The sequence below is a fragment of the Macrobrachium rosenbergii genome, chromosome 26, assembly GCF_040412425.1.
Source record: "Macrobrachium rosenbergii isolate ZJJX-2024 chromosome 26, ASM4041242v1, whole genome shotgun sequence".
Classification (NCBI taxonomy): domain Eukaryota; kingdom Metazoa; phylum Arthropoda; class Malacostraca; order Decapoda; family Palaemonidae; genus Macrobrachium; species Macrobrachium rosenbergii.
In genome coordinates, this window is record NC_089766.1 from 18,846,899 (window position 1) to 18,873,171 (window position 26,273).

The 26,273-nt window shown below is 38.5% G+C and overlaps 1 long non-coding RNA gene across 1 annotated transcript; it reads right to left on the reverse strand.

Annotated features, from left to right (window-relative positions):
• Nucleotides 1-15,778: 15,778 nt before the first annotated feature.
• Nucleotides 15,779-25,730, reverse strand: LOC136852737 (uncharacterized). Its single transcript, XR_010857230.1, has 3 exons — nt 25,596-25,730; nt 16,686-16,839; nt 15,779-15,899 (listed from the first exon to the last, which is right to left on the reverse strand). It is a non-coding gene; the product is annotated as an uncharacterized lncRNA (long non-coding RNA).
• Nucleotides 25,731-26,273: the final 543 nt, after the last annotated feature.

The window sequence follows — 26,273 nt, forward strand, 5'->3', positions numbered from 1 at the left end:
GGTGATGTTTTCGACAAACAATTTTTTTTTTAATTTCCTTGCCCTCAAAATTTATTTTAATCTCTTGTTTAATTTTTAAAAAACCAAAAGAAGGCAGAGTTTTACTTTCTGTCCACAAATCTAGGTCTTCCTTTTCGCTAAATCCCTAGAATACCCAAATATCTTATATATATCAGTCCACGGTTACAAAAGAACATCTGCCCAAATGAAACAAAGTACAGGTTGACAGCCTCCATCGTTCCCATGGTCCGTCAGAACATCAAAATATCTACTGTATAAATAACACCCTTCCCATTGTTTTCCTCGGTATTATGAGGCTGGGAAAATGCACTGCAATGTCTTCCCAAAGGCAAAGTTGATGTCGAAACTAATATTCCTCCCCCATACGATATAACTTCCGCTCTGAGTAAATATTCCGCGTAAAGTTTGTCTACCTTCCATAGAACAAAGTTAGAATAAGCTTTCCATGATAAAGCAAACTTTCCAAGTCCTTGATCCTTTTGTCTTCAGGAAACCTTGAATACTCGCACCTTCTTAGTACTCTCAAGAAGTAGAACTTTTCTATACAATTAAGGCATAAGCGTCTTGCGAGACGAAGGACAGACTTTCTGACGTATTTTTCAAGCGTTTTCTACATAATTAGTCTGAAAGCAAAGGAAAAGTCACGTATGAACTCCTTGGAAGATGAGAGAAACTGACAGAACAGCTCAAATAAAGGGGAAATTTTTGTCAGTGTGTGAATCAACGGACAAATTCCCAACGACCTTTCCAGAAGTCAAAGTAAATAAGTAAGAAATGCGCTGAAGTTTCTTCGGCGTATTCGAGTTTTCTGTACAGCCGCTACACCGTATAATCAAGGCCACCGAAAGTAGATCTATCTTTCGGTGGTCTCGGTATAATGCTGTATGAGCCGCGGCCAATGAAACTTTAACCACGGCCCGGTCTGGCCTATCCTATATCGTTGCCAGAAGCACGATTATGGCTAACTTTAACCTTAAATAGAATAAAAACTAGTGAGGCTACAGGGCTGCAATTTGGTATGTTTGATGATTGGATGGTGGATGAACAACATACCAATTTGCAGCCCTCTAGCCCCAGTAGTTTTTAAGATCTGAGGGCGGACAGAAAAGTGTGGACAGAAAAAGTGAGGACAGAATAAAGTGTGGACAGAATAAAGTGCGGACGGACAGACAAAACCGGCTCAATAGTTTTGTTTTACAGAAAGCTAAAATGAATCTTATCAGTGACCTTCCCACTTCTTTCATTGTGTTGTCTGCTCATAATATAACAGACAATACAATTATTATTATACAAAAGAATTATATCGTTAACTGCATCTAGTTTCTTGGCTTACTAGCTTATAAGAGAGAGAGAGAGAGAGAGAGAGAGAGAGAGAGAGAGAGAGAGAGAGAGAGAGAGAAAGTCTGCATAGCTATAAACTCGTGTTTAAACTTGTTTGCACTTCTCTGACTTACTGGAAAGTTCCTGCAAATGCGTTTGGTGTGGACAGTACATCGTTCGTCATAAAATCAGACATCCCATAAGAGAGGAAAGTGTAACGCATTCATTTTAATCATTATGATTGTGAATGTTATGACTTTACCTTAAATTATTATTTTTCCATTATGCTGATGGAGATGAAATATGTATTTGTCGCATCTGGATTGCCTAAATGATGATACTGACAGGACTTTATCGTAATGACAGTAAACAATGGTCTTCGTGAGGTTTTCCTTTTGAGTGATATTGCCGTTGTAAGAACTTCACAAAATTTAAGAGTCATTTCTCCTCTCGTACATCTCCCAAGAAAGGGTAGAGTATGGCTCATACAGGAAACCCGCAGACATTGTCTTTTCACTTCTCTCCCTCATATCACTCCTATAGGATAACGCTTCTGTTTCCGCGAGAAGTGACACAGGAATGTTCGCCTTTGATGTCCCCAAAGTACAACAAAGGCCCAGAAGCAAAGTTCCCCCAGATTCTTTTGGGTGTTGAGCAATCACCCGATTCTTGTTTCCCCTTTGTGCGGCTTCTCGGAAGAAAGGAAGTAGAGAAGACATGCTGGAAGACAGACAGAATGATATACCTAAACAAGAACTCTGGAAAATTTTTTCATAAAGATTCTATTCTTAAAAGACAAACAAGGGAGGTGAGGTTGGTCGGACACAGACAAATATATATAAAAAAAAACCTAAGGGTAAATACAATTAAGCTATTCATGTCGTCCAGTAGAAGGGTAAAGTTAATCATAACTCTCTCTCTCTCTCTCTCTCTCTCTCTCTCTCTCTCTCTCTCTCTCACACACACACACACACGTACACAAAAGTTTTAGTCTTAATTAAAACCACTTATTATTATTCTTTTTTTTTCTATCACAGTCATCCTATTAGGCTGGGTGGTTTTTACAGTGTAGGGTTCCGGGTTGCATCCCGTCTCCTTAGGAATCCATCACTTTTCTCACTATGTGAGTTGTTTCTAGTAGCACACTTTTCTGCATGAGTCCTGGAACTACTTCGGCATCTAGTTTTTCCACCTTCCTTTTCAGGGACCTTGGGATCGTGCCTAGTGTTCCTATGATTATTGGTACAATTTCCACTGGCTTATCCCATATCCTTCTTATTTCGATTTTCAGGTCTTGATACTTATCAATTTTTTCTCTTTCTTTCTCATCTACTCTGGTGTCCCATGGTATTGCGGCATCAATGAGTGATATTTTCTTATTGATTTTGTCAGTCAACGTCACGTCTGGTCTTTGGCACGTATCACCCTATCTGTTCTGATACCATAGTCCCAGAGGATCTTTGACTGATCGTTTTCTATCACTCCCTCAGGTTGGTGTTCGTAACGCTTATTACTACAAGCTAGCTGGTGTTTCTTGCACAGCTGTGCTCCAGTGGAGGACTTTTGCTACTGATTCAGGTCTCTTTTTGTACTGGTTCTGTGCAAGCACAGGACATTCGCTTGCTATGTGATCTATGGTCTCGTCTTTCATATTGCACTACCCGCATATGGGTGAGATGTTATTTTCATCTATTGTTCTTTGGACATATCTGGTTCTTAAGGCCTCATCTTGTGTCGCTGTTGGCATTCCTTCTGTTTCCTTCTTGAGTTCTCCTGCCTCTGTAGCCATTACCATGCTTCAGCACTGGCCAGTTCTTTTTTCTGTCTCATGTACTGTCCGTGCATGGTATGTTGTGCCATTCCTCTGTTCTGTTTTTCATTCTCCTGTCTCTGTATGTTTCTGGGTCTTCGTCTACTTTTATCAGTCCTTCTTCCCATGCACTCCTTAGCCACTCGTCATCACTGGTTTTCAGATATTGCCCCAGTGCTCTGCTCTCGATGTTGACGCAGTCCTCTATGCTTAGTAGCCCTCTCCCCACTTCCTTTCGTGTTATGTATAGGCTGTCTGTAATTGCTCTTGGGTGTAGTGCTTTGTGTATTGTCATGTGTTTTGTAGTTTTCTGGTCTATGGTGCCGAGTTCAGCCTTCGTCCACTCCACTACTCCTGCTCTGTATCTGATTACTGGTATTGCCCATGTGTTTATGGCTTTCATCATGTTTCCGGTGTTGAGTTTTGACTTGAGTGTCGCCTTAAGTCTCTGCATATGTTCTTTCCTGATCATGTCGTTCATCTCTTGGTATTTTATATCCTCTCCTTCTATTATTCCCAGGTATTTGTATCCCGTCTCATCTATGTGTTTGGTGTTATTCCCGTCTGGTAGCTTTACCCCTTCAGTCCTTGTTATTTTGCCTTTTTTTGTGTTGACCAAGGCGTATTTTTCTATTATTATTATTATTATTATTATTATTATTATTATTATTATTATTATTATTATTATTATTATTATCTATAGCATATCTTCCAATGTTTTGATCATTTGAAGAGCATTCTGCCTTACCCATTTGTGCCTGACTAAGGATTATGGAAACATTATAGAAGTAAATGCTGTGTAAACGTGATCTTTTATTAACTCTTTCAACAGGGCCACACTCAAAAATCGTTGTGCTAGATAATTAGAGTCATTCTTTATTTGAAATAACTATGATACAGTATTTATGAAACAATGACGAATTAGCCTCTGATCTTCAGCCGGAGAAGTGTGCTTATTACCACCTTTTTAGAACATTTAGCCCAGTTATGAAAAACGTTCTTTTAACTTACAAAAATCTCTTGCAAAGAAACATTGAAACCTCCAAACAGACTGGGCGTGTATCTTGTCAACCTTGGATAGAACAGAACACAACAGTTTGTTTGCTTCCTTCTCTTTCGCAAAAGAGAACAAATACAGGGCAAACCAAGTCAGATGACCAGCGTCTCTTTTTCGCAAGCTGTATTATGTTTCTTTATTTGTCAGTATTTGTGAAAGCTACTGACTCTGTGCCCCCACGGGCTCTCTCTCGTTCAGAGGAGCAGATCGTTCACACTGGGTCTCATTGTCACGGAGACGACGTGGCAAAGAAAAGCTCAGAATGTCAGTACTTCTTGACATTTACTGTTTTATCCTCGGTATTTCATGTCAGGTGTGATGAATAAGATCATTTTCCCTATTCCCTTCTGCATCGTAGCTTTTAAGAACAAGAAGGCCTAGGAATCGTTTTGATTGGTGCTAAAATAATGAAAACATGAATCTACTTCGCTTGCTTACCATTACCCATTAGCATTCAAGAGACTGAAGGCAGGCATATATTGCCAGTCGAAGCTATTGCTGCAGCAAAACCCTTTTCAAAAATTTAATACAAAACACTACAATGCAGAATGACGTTACTGAGTATCAGTTTTAATTAAATGAATTCAGTATTTAAACGGATCAGCTGTCAGTCACTCTCTGGGCAGACACACATTAGGGAGGGAGATGACATCTCTACAGACAGAGAGAATGAGGATTCGTGAAGACATGTATGGATGTTTCTATTCAAAGAAAGACAACGGAGAGAGAATTTCTCGAATTCCTGGCACCAGGAGCTCACCAATAGGACCCTCATCGCACACCCAAACCTTGGCACTAGATGTATGAATTAGGCGTCAGCTCAATCGTGGGAGAGTCGATAAACAAAGAGATCTACTTATAGGCTATCTGTGCAGTCAGTAGCCGAGGGCGACTGATGGCACCGTCATCCTTCCCAGCGACGCTGATTAGCGGAGGCCACCTGAAAGGACATCGTACAGTGAGTGTCCGTGGCATATATAATTTTCCCCCTCGTATGTGGATCGTAGCGTTGATTGCAGCGATCACCCCTGCAAATGCTCTGTAGGGATGCGCAGTGTTGGCTTTTCGTCTCTTGTTTTTCTTTATTCAGTTGAATTTAAGAAACACTTCCATATTATCTGAGTCGTTGCTAAGAAATTCACAATCTCGTGAAAAACAGTCTGTGTAATAATCCACAATTATATAGTAAAAACTATATTACCAATTAAAACATAAAAGTTATATACTTTAAATATAATTGTGGATTTTTATTACACATCTGGGTCGTTCTAAAATTGATTGTATCAACTGGCAAAAGGTAACAATGTATTTTTTTTTTTCACATTTCATTGAGAACCTTCATAGGAGTTGTATTTGAGACTTCAGACGGGAAATCTGGAAAATCAAAGATTTCCAAAAAGTATGTCAAGGATAAATGAAATGTGCTCTGAACGGATTGCCTTTAAATAAGTTCCAGGAACGTTTCCATGGAATAAAATCTATTCCCTTTCAGAATCTATACCTCGTGATCGATCATTCCAGCAATGCGTCATTACGAGATTTTCGAGAAATAGACTGATTCGCACGAAAGAAGTCATTCACCTTCAGTCTTTTGCACGGTGCAGCCTGCTTCTCGATACATGAACCAGGACACTTATTAAACCCTAACCTTCCTACCCACCCAGCGCCCCGCCCCCTCTCCGCTAATCCATTTCCATAACGTCATTTTGGTCTCTCTTTTAGTTGTCTGTAAAAGAAAACTATTGTGATGGCTTTGTCTGTCCGTTCCCACTTTATTCTGTCCGCACTTTTTTCTGGTCGTACTTTTTCTGTCCGCCCTCAGATTTTAAAAACTACTGAGGTTAGAGGTTTGCAAATTGATATGTTGATCATCCACCCTCCGATCATCAAACATACCAAATTGCAGCCCTCTAGCCTCACTGGTTTTTATTTTATTTAAGGCTAAAGTTAGCCATAATCGTGCTTCTGGCAACGATATAGGATAGGCCAGCACCGGACCGTGGTTAAAGTTTCATGGGCCACGGCTCATACAGCATTATACCGAGACCACCGAAAGATAGATCTATTTTCGGAGGCCTTGATTATGCGCTGTTCATGAAACTCGAATGCGCCGAAGAAAACTTCGGCGCATTTCTTACTTGTTTCTTCTACAGTCACTTCCTCCGAGAGTTTGTTTTCTTGGTTCGTGGAACACGGATATATGGGACATCCTCTATTTTCTAAGAACACTCCAGACTAATTGTTTACTTGTGCCTTTGTGCTTTCTGGCCCTGAGAGAGCGACTGGAAAAGAGAGATGCTGAGAAGAGCGATTCAGGCGTTTTAGAGTTTTAATCAGTCAGTTATAAGACCTTTCAACTGTCTTCATTGACCAGTATACTTTTTATACATATTAAATCTAATACCTTATCGGCCCGTGCAGACACATTGTATTGTTTTTATAGGTTCGGCAAAATAATGCATGCTTATTTACATGTAAAGGACGACAGAAAAAGCAAATAAATAAAATAAAAAAAAATACATAAATGATTCGAAAAGTCAACAAAGGCACGAAACCCTTTTAGATATCTATAAGGCCTTTGCTTAGCCTTCCAATTTTCTTCTCACATAACAAATCGGAAATGGACTTTTCCAGTCACAGAACTGTACGATTTCCAAAGTGAGTTCAGAAGCCAAATGCATAGATGGCATTCGTCACAATTTCACCCAACCCTTGATCTCTCAAGCGTATTCATTCATATATTTCTCTGACTGGCGAAAGAGTCGGGGCAAAAATTCATTTGGCAATGAATGGGAAATCCTTTTCTGACGAACCTTTAGGTGGAGAGACTCCAACTCTCCTCAAATTTATTGAAAAGATTCCAGCTCTTTAAAGTTTATTGAAGAGATTCCAACTCTTCCTAAATTTATTGAAGAGATTCGAACTCTTCTCAAATTTATTGAAGAGATTCCAACTCTTCCAGAATTTACTGAAGAGATTCCAACTCTTTAAAATTTATTAAAGAGATTCCTATTCTTTAGAATTTATTGAAGAGATTACAACTCTTCTCAGATTTATTGAAGGGATTCCAACTCTTCTAAAATTTATGTATTCTCATTCTTTTTCATTTCCAAAAAATGCCTCATTTCTCTTTCTTTTCATATAATGCTTCGTCGCTCTTCTATTCAAAAGCTTTACATTTTCCATATATAAAAATTATTTTATCATTTCAAAGCCAAAATATCGTTGTCATTCCCGAGTTGACCAGATTCCTTGCTTCTACTGGTGTTCTGTCTTAGCTTACTTCCATGTGGGGGGATCCCCTCTCACGAACTCGGGGAATCAAAAGGAACTGCTTGCGAAGACTATTATTCAAGAGAGGGTCCGGCAGAAGGAAGGCATTTTTAGCTTTCTCTCTCTGTAGTTTGTTTCAGGTTATGTACTTAAATGATCCGTCAGTTGTTTATGTCGCTCAGTCTCCACTGGCCTTGAACGGCTGCGGCAAAGCCCCTTGCTGTTGTGGCAACAGCAGGTTGTCACAACAGCTTGCTGGTGTGACAGAATGAATATAATCTTAATTAATTAACCAAAGGCTTAGGTATTTAAGATTATATTTACTCTTACTCTATGGCCTGAAAGAAATAGCACCTAAACCTATTGAACTGCCGATAAGTGAATTTGCGGTGGATATCTCCAAAATGAAAATTCCTTGCTGAGGAAAACGCCCCTTGAAGTGTTCAAACAAGGCACGACTCTGTATAGAATAATACTGACGGGAGGTTCCAGTTCACGACTATCGCCTTTCAATAGAAAAGCAAAGCATTTCCTGGAATGTGGATACCTGGAATCCGAATGGATCTGCTTATATTCCAAATGTATTTCGTTGACACAACTATGTTATTTACATTATTCTCTCTCTCTCTCTCTCTCTCTCTCTCTCTCTTCTCTCTCTCTCTCTCTCTCTCAAATTTATGTGGCAAAGAGAGAGAGAGAGTGAGAGAGAGAGAGAGAGAAAGAGAGAGAGAGATCGTTAGACTTTCTAACCTACTCCCGAACCCAGCATTTCATCAGTTATCAGCAGAAGTGTGACCCGGAATCGGTTGCTCAGATCTAACTGGCTCCTGGTGAATCTGAAGGAGAGTTGGACCCAAGTTCCGGAACGTTTCGTTTTACTTTCTGGCCATCTTCCGTTCCTCTACTTTCCATGAAAGAATAATTGCCTTCTCTATATATAAACCGTCCCTCAACCTCTAACTCCTTTCATCTCTCTCTCTCTCTCTCTCTCTCTCTCTCTTATACCATCATCGATCCAGTCTGAAAGCTTTCATCAAGATAAAATATCCTTTCTCATCCTGCTCTAATTCTACTGAACCCTATTTGTCTTTGAGGTAGAAAGATAGACAGATAGATCGGATACAGATATTCATAGAGCTTTTTCCAGATCCGAAGCGGCATGGAAAATTAGCTTTAACGAGGTTCCACTTGTATTCTTAATGATTAACTACACATGCAAGCTCACTTTGAGCATATGCGTGGTTTTCCAAACACTGAGGCAAGCAAGCAATGATTGTTTCAGTGCGAATATTGTTGGACCTGCTTGCAGTTCAGCAGAGGCCAAAGATATCGTCTGTGATCACGCGAAAGCGTAGCTTCAGGGAATTGGAAATCGGGAATGCTTTGCTCTTAGGGACTGCATTGAGAGTCAGACCCTGCGGACAATTTCATCGCATTTGTATACAAGAGGAATTCCACGCACGAGAGATCATTGTGTCAGCGGGTGTTTGGTTGGGTTATGGAAACAGCTTCCTGCATCTATAAATGCGTGGAGGCGTCTCTTACTGTATTGCTGGGAAGTCTTGTTGTGTTTGTCCCGTAGTTCTTATTCTGTTTTACACAGAAAAGGGCTGCATTTCCAGTCACATCATAAAATCTGCAGATGCCAATGTTGAACAGTTGTTGCTTTTTTAATTTAATAGCATACAGAGGCTTTTTTTACCATTCATGAGTTTTCTGAATTATTATTATTATTATTATTATTATTATTATTATTATTATTATTATTATTATTATTCAAATGATGAACCCTATTCATAGGGAACAACCCCACAAGGGCCACTGACTTGAAATTCAAGCTTCCAAAGAATATGATGCCCATTAGAAAGAAGTAATAGAAGCTAATGGGAAATATAGAAAGAAAGAAATCGCTTATTAATAAAGGGACATTGCAACTGGTCATACCACTGCGATACCATCTATATATATATATATATATATATATATATATATATATATATATATATATATATATACATATATATATATATATATATATATATATATACACAGTATATATATATAAATATATATATATATATATATATATATATATATATATATATATATACATTCACACATATATATACGTAGATACATACATATAAAACAATACATTTTACGTGAGTTCCCGGAAAGCTCGATCCGCAGGACTGAGGAGGTCGACCATGAGAATTTGTTAAAATTTATTTGTTATGATGATGTCTGATGTCCCAAAAAGGAGGAGTAATCTCTGCATCCTTGAAAACTCGCATGGTTTTCCTCGCGATTATTTACGCTCTGCATTTTATAAGATACATGCGCACTTGTGCATGTATGTGTGCATTTATTTGTGTCCTTGTGTCTGAGTGTGCCTACATACATACGTGTGCGTTTGCGTGAATCTGTCTGTTGCAAGATATTACAATGCAGTTCCTACTGAATGAATATTTCAACGTAAAATAATAACTATACGCTTACCGTATTTCAATATACTGAGTAACAGCTGGTAAAAAGCCCCAATAATGTAAATGAGAGACTGTAATTTTCCAAAATAAAAAAAAGGGGGTTAAAAAATAGGGAAAGATTTCGACTGTTTGCACAACGGTCCCCTTCAGCCAACTGAATAAAAATACATGTTTTTCTTAAAAAGACAATTTGATTTTGTGTGTGTGTGTGTGTGTGTGTGTGTGACAGTCCAGGAAACCATCGAACAATCTTTCGGCGTGAATATAGCGGTCATGTAATGGCTGTTTCCCCGTATCTGTGAGCCAACCTTTGCAATCTTCTTAACGGCTGTCTCTCGATCGTAAAGTGCTCATTACTTGTGACTAGGTAGCTCGTGGGTGATGAACGACTTTCAGCATCGGCGTCTCTTGTTGTTTCTGCGACAACTGCCACTTCGACAACCTGTGCGGGGAGAGATGAGAGAGACGCAGTATCAGGGGCCTCGAGAAACTGCTTGAAATTAAAATTTAAGGAAATGAAGGCACCAGTCGTCTGTATGTCTGTCTTCCTGCGTAAAGGCTTTATTGCGATCTAATGTGTTGGAAATATTTATCAAAGCTCCCGCCACTACTCTTCTATGGCCTAATTGACTACTTCTATATATAGTTTTAGCTCCCTCCCCAGCCATGACGTTATTATTCTCCCAATAATGTTTAGCAATAGCGCTGTTGTGAGCAAAGTCCCTGGCCGTTTTTTCATGTTCTTGTAATCTTATGTCCTTCCCCATACCTGTAATGGCTTTCTCACTACCATTAGTACTAATATTACTGATATTGAGGGATATCAGAAAATCTTAAATTTTCCAAACTGCTCCAGGGGGATTCTTGGTGACTTTTACTGTGTTATTCTACATCTCTTCAGGAATTGATAGAGCAAATTTCAGCTCCGTAATTTTTTTAAAATCTAATTCTCCTGGACTAAACAGTTAAAATAGCTGAAAATATATAGGTCTAGGTTTCTGTCCAGATATGTCCAGAAAGTAAAAAAAATGCCAAAGAAGGAGAGATTATTCGAATGCGACCTATATTTTGATGTTAATTTTGATCTCATAAATGTTTCTTGAACTGCGTCCCACTGTGTCCTATGGTCTGTCCCACTCTGCCCAGGTATGGGGCACTGTGGGACAATTTGAAAAGTTTTTATTTTGTATTTTTCTACCCATGAAGAATTAATCATAGGGTGATAAACTCTTTACAGTTTGAAGAATATAGATTGATGCAGATTAAGCAAAAGTTTCATTACAATATGATTGAAAATAAATTTTTGGCAATTAATTTTATTTTTTTCGTCCCTCTGTGCCCCACTCTCCCCTACTGTAGATACTGCGTAGCAATTTTTCAAACGGAAGAGCGATTTCAGTTCCCAGAATTTATTTCCGATAATTTTCCTTCTATTGACGAGCTTTATCCAGCACTTAATTCCATTCCACGTTAATGACTCTTTGCCCACGGAATGCGCTACGAAGCCTAATTACCTTTGGAATTAGTCATTACCATTTGATTAATTATGCATTCATCGCAACCATTGCGTAATGTGGAACTATCCACCTCTGATAGATGTGTAATTCAAATGTTTCATTGGATGTATCCCTCTGTTTTCCTCCTCCTTCCCTCCTCTCTCTCTCTCAACGAGTGAGGAAGGGAAAAAGAAGAGAAAGCAACAGAAAACGCGTCCACTTGGATGATGAGAAGAGAGCGAGGGAACAGCTGAGTCACTTCTCGAAGGAACAAAGGAGCCACTATGGGAACACGTGGGAGAGAAATGAAAAAAAATGGAAGTGGGAAAGTCTTATTATGAAACGTCATTCAGCCTTTCTTTGTCTTGAATGGTCAATGACAAGTGTAAAAGAAGCCTTTTGTGCTTTCCAAAAAAAAATCATAGAGTCCCGAGCGAAAGCTCACGAAAACAACTGTTTCCATGACATGACGTCATTAGAAGTGTTCTCCTCCACAGAGCTCCATTATATATATATATATATATATATATATATATAGTATATAGTATATATATATATATATATATATATATATATATATATATATATATATATATATATATATATATATATATATATATATATATATATATATATATATATATATATATAAAATGTGTGTGTGTGTTTGTGTGTGTGTGTGCTATGTATGTATATTTTCTATATATATAGAGAGTATATATATATATATATATATATATATATATATATATATATATATATATATATATATATATATATATATATATATATATATATATATATATATATGTATGTATGTATGTATGTATGTATGTATGTATGTATGTATGTATATTTTCGCTAAAAGCAATTGCTTTAGTGGCATCAATAAGTTTCGTGCAGGTATCTTCATACCGACGGAGTTTTTTCCGATTCTTGTTCGTCAATTTCTGATGAAAAATACACATACATTCAAACTTAATATTATACACATTTATGTAAATAGAATTGACTTTATCGTAAGAAGTAAACGCATTGAGAAAAGGTTTCTGCTGATAGATCAGGAAGGCATCCTTGATACTATGTACACTGCTGGAAATGATCTGACGGCGAGGGATGGAAAAGGATGATGAAAATCCAGGATAATAAAAACATGATGACTGGAAAGATGGAAAAGCCCAAAAGGTGTGTAGTGTGAGTGTGACACAGTGGACAGGACATCGAGACATGGTGAGAAAATCAAGACATACCAAGGCCTGCCTACAGGAGAGAAAAAGACAGCCTTCTCAAGCTGAAGCTACAGAAAGGCAGAAGGGAAGCTAAACCAAAAGGCATGTGGCAAGGACAAAGAAAATGGGAAAAACTGAATCGGATCAACAACACTGCAGAAGGAGGAAAGGAGAAATATTCAGAAGAGGTTATGTCAAGAAATGATGAGAGTGGACACAAATTGAAAAGAAACCCAATGGAATACTTGAAGTGTTTTTTGAAAATCGTTTAAATGAAGGAAATGAAGAGAAACTAGGTCTTACATGATGAAGTGACCAATAGAGAATATACCATTAGAGAGATTAAAAGGGAAAATTTCCAAGGACATCAGGAATAACACGCCAGCGAGCCAGTCACTGATAAGCTCACCAGTTTATAGGAAAATCTGATAAAGAAATGGGTTGATCCAGAAGTGTGTGGAAAGAGTAATGACAATGGGAACCTACAAAGCAAAAGGGGATGGAATGAAATGCTAAAAACTTAGAAGAGTTTGGCTTACTTGTATATCTTGAGAAGGTGAAGAAGAGCAAGACACTCATGGGGGCCATTGCGAAGGCAGAGGCTACCAAAAAATTCGAGGAGAGAATTAAAATTAACTTAACAAAACAGATCTCATGGTGACTGAAAAGAAATCAGAGGAAAGGGTCCAGTCAGGAAAGTGGCCATGTGATTGCTGTGGTGAAAATGTGGTGTGAAATCGATACAATAAATGATGTCCAGGAGATACTGGAATAACATAATATACAAGGAGAAAGGACTCACCATAACCAAAATACAAGGTGAGACACCATACTGTGTTCAAAAGGCAGGTCTTGGGAGAGAGAAAACATGTCACCATGGGGACACTGGATTGTTAAGAAGTACTAAGAATTTAGTACCGACGAGAAGAACCCTGTACAGTATTGATGAAAAGGAAAATTATTACTATGTAAACACTTATGATGCATTCATGAGTCTTGTATAACCTGGTGTTGCAGCAACACAAGAGCTCTGACAAAAGTATAATGAGGGCTTTGAAAGGCATCATGACTAAATAATGCTAAGATTCATAGCCACAGTGCAGGGGTAGATGATAATGCTAATGATGTTCAGAGGCTGTAGAGCAGACTGAGATGGTTTGGGACATTTTTAGAAGATAAGATAAGGAACAGCTGGTCAAATACGCAAGGAGGCACCAGAAAATAAATAGCAAAAAAACAAGGCAATAGCAGAAACAAGAGATAGGTCAGATAGGGATTCTGCCAGAAAGTGCACCAACTAGAGAGGAGTGGAGACAACCCCACCCAAGTCTGGGGAAAAGCTGACGTAAAATTGTGATGATGATGACATCTTTCTAATCTGGAAGATGATTACCAACCTTTGTAGAGTTGATAAACCATAATACTCTGACTCCCTTCCTTCAGTTCATTTAAAAAAAAACACAGTAATTGCTTTGAGGAACCTGTCTTAGAAGTACAGGAACACCTTATTCAACAATGATTAAAATAAAGTGAAAATGTTTCTCTTATAAGGCTTGACTTAAGTTTTTTTCTAGCTTTGCTGTCTAAGAAACTAGATTTACTGGCTGTGCTTTATTAACTAAACTACTCAATAAACTACACTAATGCGGAACTTTTTTAAACGTTTGTAAAACTCTCATTTTCCTCTACATATTTCAGAACGGTCAAAACACAGAACAAAGTGAAACCTTTCCAAATTAACTTACTACTTTGCTCGAAAAGGCAAAGAGCAGACTATAACCACCAAAACATAAGGAAATGAGTTAGTGAAAGATATTTTATGACAAGTGAATAACACTGATACAGAAGAAACAGCACCACTTCTGAACACTTACAGACTCTCTGCAAAACTCACTAAGGAGACTGACTGTCAAAGACATCCTACCCATTACTTCATGTCTTCCATTATTCAAAAGTCTCCTTTCACGTTCAGATTCACACATCCTATGATTAACTATGATGTAAAACTCAGTTCTTTACCTACAGTCTACTTCATTACCTTCCTTATTCATAGAACTGTCTGTCTTTCTTGCTTTCTTGAAATCTTCAGCTGAAACCCCCTTATGGACAAAGTCAACAGACAACAATAAACCCATGAGGGCTCCAAAGAGAAATCAGCCTTCACACAGACAAGTTATAGTGATGAATAAACCAATATGAGGGAATAGAAAATAAAACCAATACGCTTGAATTCAGGAGACGTCGGCAGAAAGCAGTAACGAGTCAGTAATTTGTCATTAGGGTCTTTTCCTATTTCATTTGCCTATTTTTGATAACTGCTTTGGTAAAATATAAAATAACTCTGCGCCACTAATGTCATCATGGACGCACTAAAGCCACTTAAGACCTTAGACTTTGCACTACCTTCTTCCCTGATTTGAATTGGCTTTCGACAATTTTGCACCAGATCAATGAGTATTTGATGAGCCTTTATGAATCCTTCTTGGCTTTCACTGCAACCAAGGCTTGGTAGGAGACAAATGGTTTATATTATAGTTTTGGTCTAAAGTTTCCAAACTACAACTCTCTTTGGCAAGGTGAATTTAAACGTCAGTGGAACTATCTAAGTTACAATGCTTCTTTCTGAAGAGAGTTCTTACTTAAAATCTGCATAATTGAGACTCAGTGCGGAACTTTGATCCTAAAGTAATAAGCTTGGTAAAATGTCTAAAATTGTGCCCAAATGAAGAGATGTCCTTTCCAGTGTTTTTTGGAAAACAAAACTACGAAAATATCCACTAAAGAGTCATTCAATACCTAGAAAACACGAATTCTGTTGTTTTAAACTTCGATGTTTCAGGCAAATTATACTGCTCTAAGGCGTGTTAGGCAATAAGAGTTTCTCTTTAAATATAAATTAGTCCTATTATTATTAAAAGATTTTACCTGCATACACCATCACCATCCACTTTTGCGACATCTACAGAGGTTAAAAGGTGAAAGGAAGACTCGGAAAAACAGCACAATTCAATTGTTCTATTATAAACACGATAGTGTCTACAATAGGGATAAATCATATGCAGATATTATGACCACTTACTTGGATTATTATTTTGTGAGGCACCAACATTCATCCAAGGATGGGAACTTGATATACCAGTTATTGTATAATAATTATCTTCCACAGAAGTGAAGGGATTTTAAGTCTGTCCGTTGAGGATCGTTAACCTGAAAATTGAAAGAACTTCGCAACATTCTTATGTTTATTTGAGGAAGGGAGGGACTCTGGTTAAACCTATCACGATATAAAGGCTTAATTCTCTCGTCTAGGTTCGTGCTTTTGTAAGAAGGTGGTAGTTCCACAAACAATAAATGTGTGTCACATTCTAATGACTCTACAAGAATTTTGAAATAAATGATCATTTACCTTATAAAACCCTAGTTTTAAACAAGAAAATTTTAATTGTGTAAGTAATTCCTTGCAATTGTGTTAAGTGCCACTTTTATCAGAAAATGCTGAACAGGTACCAGAAAATGAATGCACCTAGGTATAAACAAACATTTTGAAATAAAAGATCAGTGTACTTTCTGAAATACTAGTTTTAAATAATAATTATTTTAACTGTACAAGTAATTCTTTGTAATCATGCCATATGATGCCTCAAAATAATGGCACTTTTATCAGAATATACTGAACAGGTACCAGAAAATGAATGCAACTGGAACAGGTACCAGAAAATGAATTCAACTATATGCTGGAACAGGTACCAGAAAATGAATTCAACTATATGCTGAAACAGGTACCAGAAAATGAATACAACTGAATGCTGCGAACAGGTACCAGAAAATGAATACAATAAATGCTGGAACAGGTACCAGAAAATGAATACAACTAAATGCTTACCAGAAAATGAATACAACTGAATGCTGCGAACAGGTACCAGAAAATGAATACAGCTAAATGCTGGGAACAGGTACCAGAAAATTAATACAACTATCTTGTACACAACTTACCATGCTGGAGTAAAACTTCTTCCTGAAGTTTCTTTGTACATCCTTCACGCCACTCTAGAGTTCCTGTTTGTTATCAAATAGCCAAAGGCACTTTGCTACGATGACAATATCTCTTGTGTCATCACCAAATCCCAGGTTCTCAGGAAGGCCTTAACTGAAAGAGAAAGAAAATATCATACACTTGCTTCCAAACTCAATACATGGAAAGACCAATGTTCTACAAACTATTTTTTTTTTGAATTTTGGATATCACGAGATGCTAAGAACCATATCTTCTGCGTAATTCAGCAAATTCAATTAGAATATTCTAAAAGGACACTATCTTTTGATATGTGAAATAATGTTTTTACTTGTGTAATCATATACAGACTGAATTAACAGGGACCTTTGTCTTAAATCCTGTTAAAAGTAATAATATACGCCAGAGGACCCGTTCCATGCAAATTAAGGTATCTGGTTTCTTAAACAGTACTTTTGCACGAGCAATATATTAGTAGATATTAATATTAAAACTAATGAACCAGTGAAGGAAGATCTACTCATTTCAGGGTTTTTGACAAAATATAACTGCATAGACAGTTCTTCCAGTTGAATATATAATTATGGATTCTCCACCTAAGGCAAGATTCTATGGTAGCCTTTCTCATCTTAAAATAATTCCCACTGACCTAATTGAGTCTTTTCTGAAAGAATATTCAAGACATCTTTACGTGTTTCAAGCAAGAAAATTGCATTACAAGCCCAGAGTTACATATGATAAGGAATGAGGAAAAACGCTGGATATGATAAATTCATTTAAAGTAATAAAAAAAAAATTCATCTGCATTCTTGACAAAACCCTGAAATTTAACAGTTAGGTTAAACCCTTCAACTTTTAACTTCCTCAAAGGAGGTCACTGAAGGAACCTCTATAAAACATCTTCCTTCCTGTTTCCCATTTGGCCTCAGTATCTCAACTTTACTCTGTGTCCTCACATCATCACCAGAGGGTCCTGTTTCCAACCTCTTTCGCAGGAGGATGGCTCCTCTCCCGTTCTCCCACTCTTCCCCTCCACCCCCGCCCGCACCCCATGTCTCTGTCTCGTTAGGTTAGGTTAAGCTAGATTGGGTTAGGTTAGGTTAGATTAGTACCTCTGGAGTAACTTGGGTGTGAGAAACAAAATGTAGGTGTAGGAAACAAGATTATTTTCAAGAAAATTCTATGGTTAGTTTTTTAAGACATGGCGTCCTCTTTTTTTCAGGAAAGGTCTCGGTAATCGGTTGCATCCCCTGTCGTGAGGGGTTTCCCAATCCACAGTCAGTTGGCTGACACACTGCCCAGTCACGAGAGATTACCAATTGCAAGATCTTGCATAGAAGGTCATCAAAATAATCAGAATCCGACCTGGAACATCCTTGTCTTGCGAGACCAATTACATAGAAACAATGCAAGCAGGATTTTACGGATGCTCATCGTTCAAATGCACTTGTGAATTGAGTGAATCTAGGGCAATTGTTCTTAACATAGGGTGCCTGTACCCCCATGGGGTCGAAACCTTAAACCTGGGCACTGAAAAAGGTGAAGAACCAGTGATCTAGAGTAAACTGAAGCAAATAAACTACTGTTGTCATGGATTTTATAATATAAGTGATATTAACGATGTACCTGAGAGCTGTCATTTTTTAATTTATTTTGTTATCTTCTCTGATTCCCCGTTTTACAGAGATGTGTATGATATATGATATTTTGATACTGACTGGACCCCAAAAATGATCTTTTGTGAGATATGGAAATACTGTCATTCTGAATCTTTGTTATTATGAAAGTCGTAATTTTGTGGTCAGTAAATCTATCTATCTATCTATCTATCTATCTATCTATCTATCTATCTATCTATCTATCTATCTATCTATCTATCTATCTATCTATTATCATACGGATCACGGCTTTGACTAATAATCTTCTATGCAATTTAATACAAGAAAGCAAATTTAAAAAGAACTACAGACTTTCCTATTCTGCAGGAGCTACGATACTGACGAGAAAACACTGAAAGACAATCAGAATATATATATAAGAAGCACCTTATTTTGAAAAAGTACAAGGGCCCGCCAGAGATAATTATCCCTGTGGAAGGCTGTACAGAAAACCAAACAAAGTGAAACAACGTGAAACCACGAAACAAGATCAAACAGCAGCTTTCTTGCACACCTGGGTACAGCTAACATAAACAAATATATCCTGCAAGGACAGACTCTCCAGGTACGAGCAACTGTTACCATGCTCCACCATCCTCTTACAAAGAATTTGAGAATGTTCTCTTGACAACAGTCCTCCTCACAGTCATTCGGTAGTAAGCGGACCATCAGCTGGTAAAAGCGCCCTGAATTGAAAGACTGTCTCGAGTTGAATTCAGTGATATGAGGGACCACTATCAAGGCAAAAACATGATGTAAACTGTTTTTACAGCGTGTATTCAAATCAGCTAAGAGGCAACAAGGACGAGTACCGTAAGGAATGATTTATTATTCAACATAAGCAAATGAATATCTACAGTACGTCACCTCGCCAACTCCAGTACGTAAAATATAATCCCAAAAAAGACTGTTGAAGTAATCAACAACATACAAAAGACTGCCCTGAACACTTAGCCAAGTCTCAGAAAAACTACTGGGGTAGCAGGCCATCACCACCTGCGCAAGATATAAAACTCCTTGATTGAAAACACGCTAAAAAACAGCTCAAGATGGAATGAGTTGTCTTTGAACTAAACTGTCCAACTTCTTGTCATTTCCAAAACAAAACCCAGAGATGCCAATGAAGCTCTGTCCAAACATTTCTCGTTATAAAATCACACACACTTGGTCCAGTGGGAAAATTATAAATCCCACACAAGGGAGGATGAAATGTTATACACAATATCCCTTTCAACGGGTGTACGTCTCTGTTGGGTGACAGAGAGCAGAGGTCCTCAACAAGACTACTACAGCAGCTTGCTAACCTCCAGTGCATTATGGGCCTATTCTTCAATTCCCAGAGTTTAAGGTCATCCAATCTTGAACGCCGAATACTTCGTGGCTTACCTCCACGCCCCAGACAATTCCTTCCTGCTAATCGATTGTATGGACATATGCCGATATCAAATTGGTCCTGTGGTAACACAAGAAACTTCAACCCAAATCTCATTATCATTATTATTATTATTATTATTATTATTATTATTATTATTATTATTATTATTATTATTATTATTATTATTATTCAGAAGGTGAACCCTCTTCATGTGGAACAAGCCCACCACAGGAGCCAATGACTTGAAATTCCAGCTACCATCGAATACGGTGTTCATTTGAAAGAAGCAACAGAAGGTAAAAGGGAAATACAGAGAGAGATCAGTCATTGGAAAAATAGATAAATTAACAAAATATTCAATAAATGAAAATTTAAGTAAAATACCAAGAGTATCATAAAGAGAAAGGATGCTCTGTTCGTCTAATCCTCCTCATTTTCCAATCAGAAACGTAGCAGATTTGGCAGGATGAGGATGAAGACCAGATGGAACGGCCGGGAAATATTGGAAATATTACATAAGTAAAAGTAATGGAACACTGGATAAATAAAAATACAGAACGGGTGGCAACTCTGGAAGGTGCACTCAAAAGAGAGAGAGAGAGAGAGAGAGAGAGAGAGAGAGAGAGAGAGAGAGAGAGAGTATAAATAAAGATATAGAGCAGATGGTCGCTCTGGAAGAAAGTGCACTCAGGACAGGAGAGAGAGAGAGAGAGAGAGAGAGAGAGAGAGAGAGAGAGAGAGAGAGAGAGAGAGAGAGAGAGAGGGTGGCAATTCTAGAGGAAAGTGCACTCAGAGAGAGAGAGAGAGAGAGAGAGAGAGAGAGAGAGAGAGAGAGAGAGAGAGAGAGAGAGAGAGAGAGATAAATAAAGATATAGACCAGATGGTCGCTTTGGAAGAAAGTGCACTCAGGACAGAGAGAGAGAGAGAGAGAGAGAGAGAGAGAGAGAGAGAGAGAGCAGGTGGAAACTCTAGATGATGATACATTCAGGACAGGAGAGAGAGAGAGAGAGAGAGAGAGAGAGAGAGAGAGAGAGAGAGAGAGAGAGAGAGAGAGAGTTAAGTATGAAGGCTTCCGGCAGGTCTAATTGGTCAAATTTTAACAAGGAATGCAATCCATACATTAACAGGTGCATTATAACTTACGAAACATATAGGCGTGAAATGTTCCTTGAGAGAGAGAGAGAGAGAGAGAGAGAGAGAGAGAGAGAGAGAGAGAGAGAGAGAGAGAGAGAGAGAGAGAGAGAAGAAACACTTCCTTCTGGTAAACCAATTTGGAACTAGGTAGGGGCTAGTTGACAGGTTCAGTTTGTGCATAATGGCAATTCTTATTTGGCAGATATCTCTTCTCATTCGGGAGCTTCCATCACTCAAAAGTAACTTATAATTCCATCTGGGTATTTTATTCAGTTCACGAAATAAAAAACGGAGGCTCGATTCATTCATAAAATACTATACAGTAAGATTCTGTATTCTGCCAGTAAGACACGCAGATAACTACTTTTCTCTCTTACTATTGAAGTCTCCAGCAGCTATTTTGAAATGTTCAGGCAGAATAAAAATGGAACAACTAAACGTACATACCATGTAACTGGGATACAACTCGCTATCTTAATAGACTGTCCTGTTGATATCCACTGCTATGGACAGTAAATAAGTGGAAATAAATACAGAGGGAATAAATAAAGGAAAAATAACAAATAAAAAGATTTGCTAAAACGAGAGACTGGAGTATGGATGGACGATCACGGCAGTGAGAATGAAAGGAATTAAGATGTACACGAAAAGTCTAAAAACAGCGTCATGAAGGAAACATTAATTGTGGGAACAGCCACCCTTGAACCACAAAGAGAGAGAGAGAGAGAGAGAGAGAGAGAGAGAGAGAGAGAGAGAGAGAGAGAGAGAGAGAGAGAGAGACTTAGTCATTCAATAAGTTCGTCTCGTCTTCTGTCTTACCTAAGCTTTTTAAATCCATCCAACTTCCTTCCCGTGCGAAGGAAGGTCGTGTACTTTGGAGGGGGAGGAGGAGGAGGGAAGGTGAGGGGGAGGTGGAAGATGACAGGAGGGGAATGGGTGGTATTTTGAATGACAATATACAACGTTCGTGCAAGAAAAAAAAAAAAAATAGAATCCATTTTGATCTTAACACTTCTGACACTGTCCAATTCAGACACGCTCGTTCTTGCAGCAAGCAACGAACAGAACGCTAATTGTGACGCCGATATGATTTACCTTATGTTAGCTAGTTACTAAAATAAATATAAGCAAAAAACATTGAAGAAGGAACGTTTATACAATATACTTAATACAAATGTTTGCCATTACCCTCTTCAGAATAAATCTGGCTTTGAAATAATACGGTATTCAACCCGTAACTAAACTATCCTTAAGACTTTAAACTTCATATTTCTCGGCATTACAATAAGCAAGTAAAAAATGTGGCGAAGTTTCTTCGGACCAGTCGAGTTTTCTGTACAACTTAAAATCAAGGCCACCGAAAATTTATCTATCTTTCGGTGGTCTCAGTATAATGCTATATGAGCCGCGGCCTATGAAACTCTCGGCCGGCCGTGGTGGCCTGTGTTGTTGCGTTGCCAGAAGCACGATCATGGCTAACTTTAACCTTAAATAAAATAAAAACTATTGAGGATAGAGGGCTGCAATGTGGTATGTTTGGCGACTGGAGGGTAGATAATCAACATACCAATTTGCAGCCCTCTAGCCTCAGTAGTTTTTAAGATTTGAGGGCGAACAGAAAAACGTGCAGCCAAAAAAGAGTGAGATAGAATAAACTGCGGACGGACAGACAAAGCCAGCACAATAATTTTCTTGTAAGAAAACTAAAAAGTTTTATTGCATCAAAGATACAGTAAATAGGCTTGGCCAGAATTTCAGTCAGGGGTTGAAGAGAGGAATTATAATTAAACAGCACGCAAATATTAATGTAATTTTCGTTTCAATGAATCACTTGATATCTTTTTTTGCCATTGGCTTTTAACTACAGAATATGGACTTTGGCTATTTCATGGATTGTGTAATGTACTGTATCCAGTTCCACTTATTGACTTTTATAGAAGAATAGAAGAAGAAGAATATAGAAATTAGGCCAAAGTCCAGGCACTGGGACCTATGAGGTTATTCTGCGCTGAAACGGATATTGACAGTAAAAAGGTTTGAAAGGTGTAACAGGACGAAACCCTTGCAGTTGTTTATGGATCAATTACTAGGAGAGGGTGGAAAGTAAGATGGAAGAGAATATGATCAGAGGTACAGTAAAACGAATGAAAGGGACTGCAGCTAGGGGCCGAAGGACGCTTCTAAGTACCTTAAGTAATGCCTACACTGCACCGCATGAGGTGCACTGACGACACTAACACCCTTTGTGTTATTGAATTTCATGACATAATTCATGGATCGGAAAAAGGAGAATGTGCTTTCCAGTCGCCCCTCTCGAGAAAACCTACAATATACCTACCTGGGACACCATCGCGTTCATCACTATCGCACCATCGCCTTGTAAAAACTTTGGATAATGCCCGTTTCCAGTCTGAACATTCCTACTCGATTTTTTATTACATCTTTCGAATCTTCGTAAATGAAAAAAAAATATTCTATATACATAATTCTTGCAAACTAATATTTATCACAATAAAAAAACAAAATATATGTAAATAATTGAGGATTTTTTCTGGGTTTCAATTTTGTGCAATGCACTTAGGGACATTTAAAAGGACATTTGACCCCCAAGGGGCTAGTACTAAACACAGTGAAATACATTTGATCCCCAAGGATAGTACTAAACACGGCAAATTACATTTGATCCCCAGGGCTAAACACGGTGAAATACATTTGACCCCAAAGGGCTAGTGCTAAGCATGGCAAAATACATTTGACCCCCCAAGGGGCTACTACTAAACACAGCAAAATACATTTGACCCCCACAGGGGCTAGTACTAAACATGGCGAAATATATTTGACCCCACCCCAGGGCCTAGTACTAAACATGACGAAACACATCGACACCCCCAGAGGCTTGTACTAAACACGGCGAAATACATTTGATCCCCAAGGGGCTAGTACTAAACATGGCAAAATACATTCGATCCCCCAGGGCCTAGTACTAAACACGGCAAAATACAAATTTTGATCCCCAGGGGTTAAACACAGTGAAATACATTTGACCCCAAGGGGCTAGTACTAAATATGGCGAAACATCTGACAACCCCAGGGGCTACTACTAAACACAACAAAATACATTTGACCCCCGCAGGGGCTAGTACTAAACATGGCGAAATATATTTGACTCCACCCCAGGGCCTAGTACTAAACACGGCGATATACATCGACACCCCCAGGGTCTCGTAATAAACACGGCGAAATACATTTGATCCTCAAGGGGCTAGTACTAAACATGGAGAATTATATTTGATCCCCCAGGGCCTAGTACTAAACACGGCAAAATACATTTGATCCCCAGGGGATAAACACAGTCAAATACATTTGACCCCAAGGGGCTAGTACTAAACATGGTAAAACACATTTGATCCCCCAAGGAGGTTAACACGGCAAAATACATTTGACCCCCCAGGGCTAGTACTAAACACGGAAAAATACATTTGACCCCCAGGGGCTAGTATTAAACACGGCAAAATACATTTGATCCTCCACGGTCTAGTACTAAACATGGCATAGTACATTTGATCCCCAGAAGCTAAACACCGGAAATACATTTGATCCCCCAGGGGCTAGTACTAAACACAGCATAGTACATTTGATCCCCAGGAGCTAAACACGGCGAAATACATTTGATACCCAGGGGCTAGTACTAAACATGGCAAAATACATTTGATCCCCCAGGGGTTAACAAGGCAAAATACATTTCACCCCCCACCCCGGGGCTAGTACTAAACATGGCAAAATACATTTGATCCCCCAGGGGTTAACACAGCGAAATACATTTCACCCCCCAGGGGCTAGTACTAAACACAGCAAAATACATTTGATCCCCAGGGGTCTAGTACTAAACATGGCAAAATACATTTGACCCCCAGGGGCTAGTAATAAACACCTCGAAACTGTGTAGATGAATCACTGTTTCACCGTGGTTAGTACTAGCCCTCATGTGGAATTGGAGTTCGGACCGGAAACGAACTTTCACCAAAGGTTTACTGAGGAAACCTGTTACAACCGAGATCTTCGTTGTACCTTTCTGTCAAAACCCATGACAAAAACATTCAAAAATTTCAGACAAGGTACATTAACAACACCCATAATGGAATTACCATATATCCCACCGTCCGTATATAATGAACATTTTAATATCTACTTCAACGAAGTCGGGAAAACCATATCGGTTTTCCTCACTCGAGACCCGACTGTCGGGAATACAAGGCTAATTTCCTTCATTCCAGAACATAAAGTTTGGAAAACAATATCGGTTTTCTTCACCCAAGACCCGACTGCCAGGAATACAAGGCTAATATCCTTCATTCCAGAACATACAGTCTGGGGGAATCGTGCCAGCCATAGCCATACCATCAATTGATATCGCATAATAGTCACTTCTTGTTAGGCTAAATGAGGACCTATGAAAGTCCTATATGGATATAAATTAAAACCCGGGGTTTTCATCCTACTGCCTAGTCACTCTGATCGGCCTCTTTCAGGAAATGTTATTCCATAAATCAATAATAATTTTCCTATACGCAATATCACCGGAACTCAAGTCCAGTTTCTCTACTAGAAACTGGTCGGCCATATAACCTTTTCTCTAGATAGCTTTCAGCTGCGTAAATTTATCAATCTAGATTGAAACTAGCAACGTCGTTCAATGGATGCACCCAAACCACAACAAAACGTACCTTTTTTCACAAAAACTTGGAAAAATCCCACAGATATTGCTGAGAAATCCAGAACGGACGAAAACACAGTCACAAGTCAGCACTGCACTGGTTTTCCAGTCCACTGCTGAAGTTCAGGCAGCCTTTAACAGCCTTTTGACGAATCAGAACTATCCGTGATACTCCTTGTCAAAATAAGAGGAGGAACCGACACTCTGATTGGTTGAATTACAGGGGCTTATTTCCAACATATCATGGAAAACGTGTAAAAATTCAGTACACTGGAGCTTTAATATACAAGCTGTTAAAAGACATGTTAATTTCATACCTGATGCTTGACTGAATCAGTACCTCAATTAAGATGGGCAGTTTTATCCGAAGAGTGGGCAAGTGCACTTCAAGCACTTAATTACATTCCAATACTCAAGACCACGACACAGAGGCAATGGATTAGCTCAATGTTGTAATCCTATGCACACAAAACTATTTTCCATCCTATCTGTCGAGGTCACATATACGGCGAAATAAGGCAAGATTAAAAAATTCATTTTCAAGTCCCTTTACCTGGGTTACCTGCTCAATCTGAACGGCCATAGGAACCACTACCATTATTTTTGGCAATCAAACCGAGATGGTCAATCGTTATATTCTTGAGGGGGAAGTTAGTTTGACACATACTCCATCAAAAGCCTGATTATA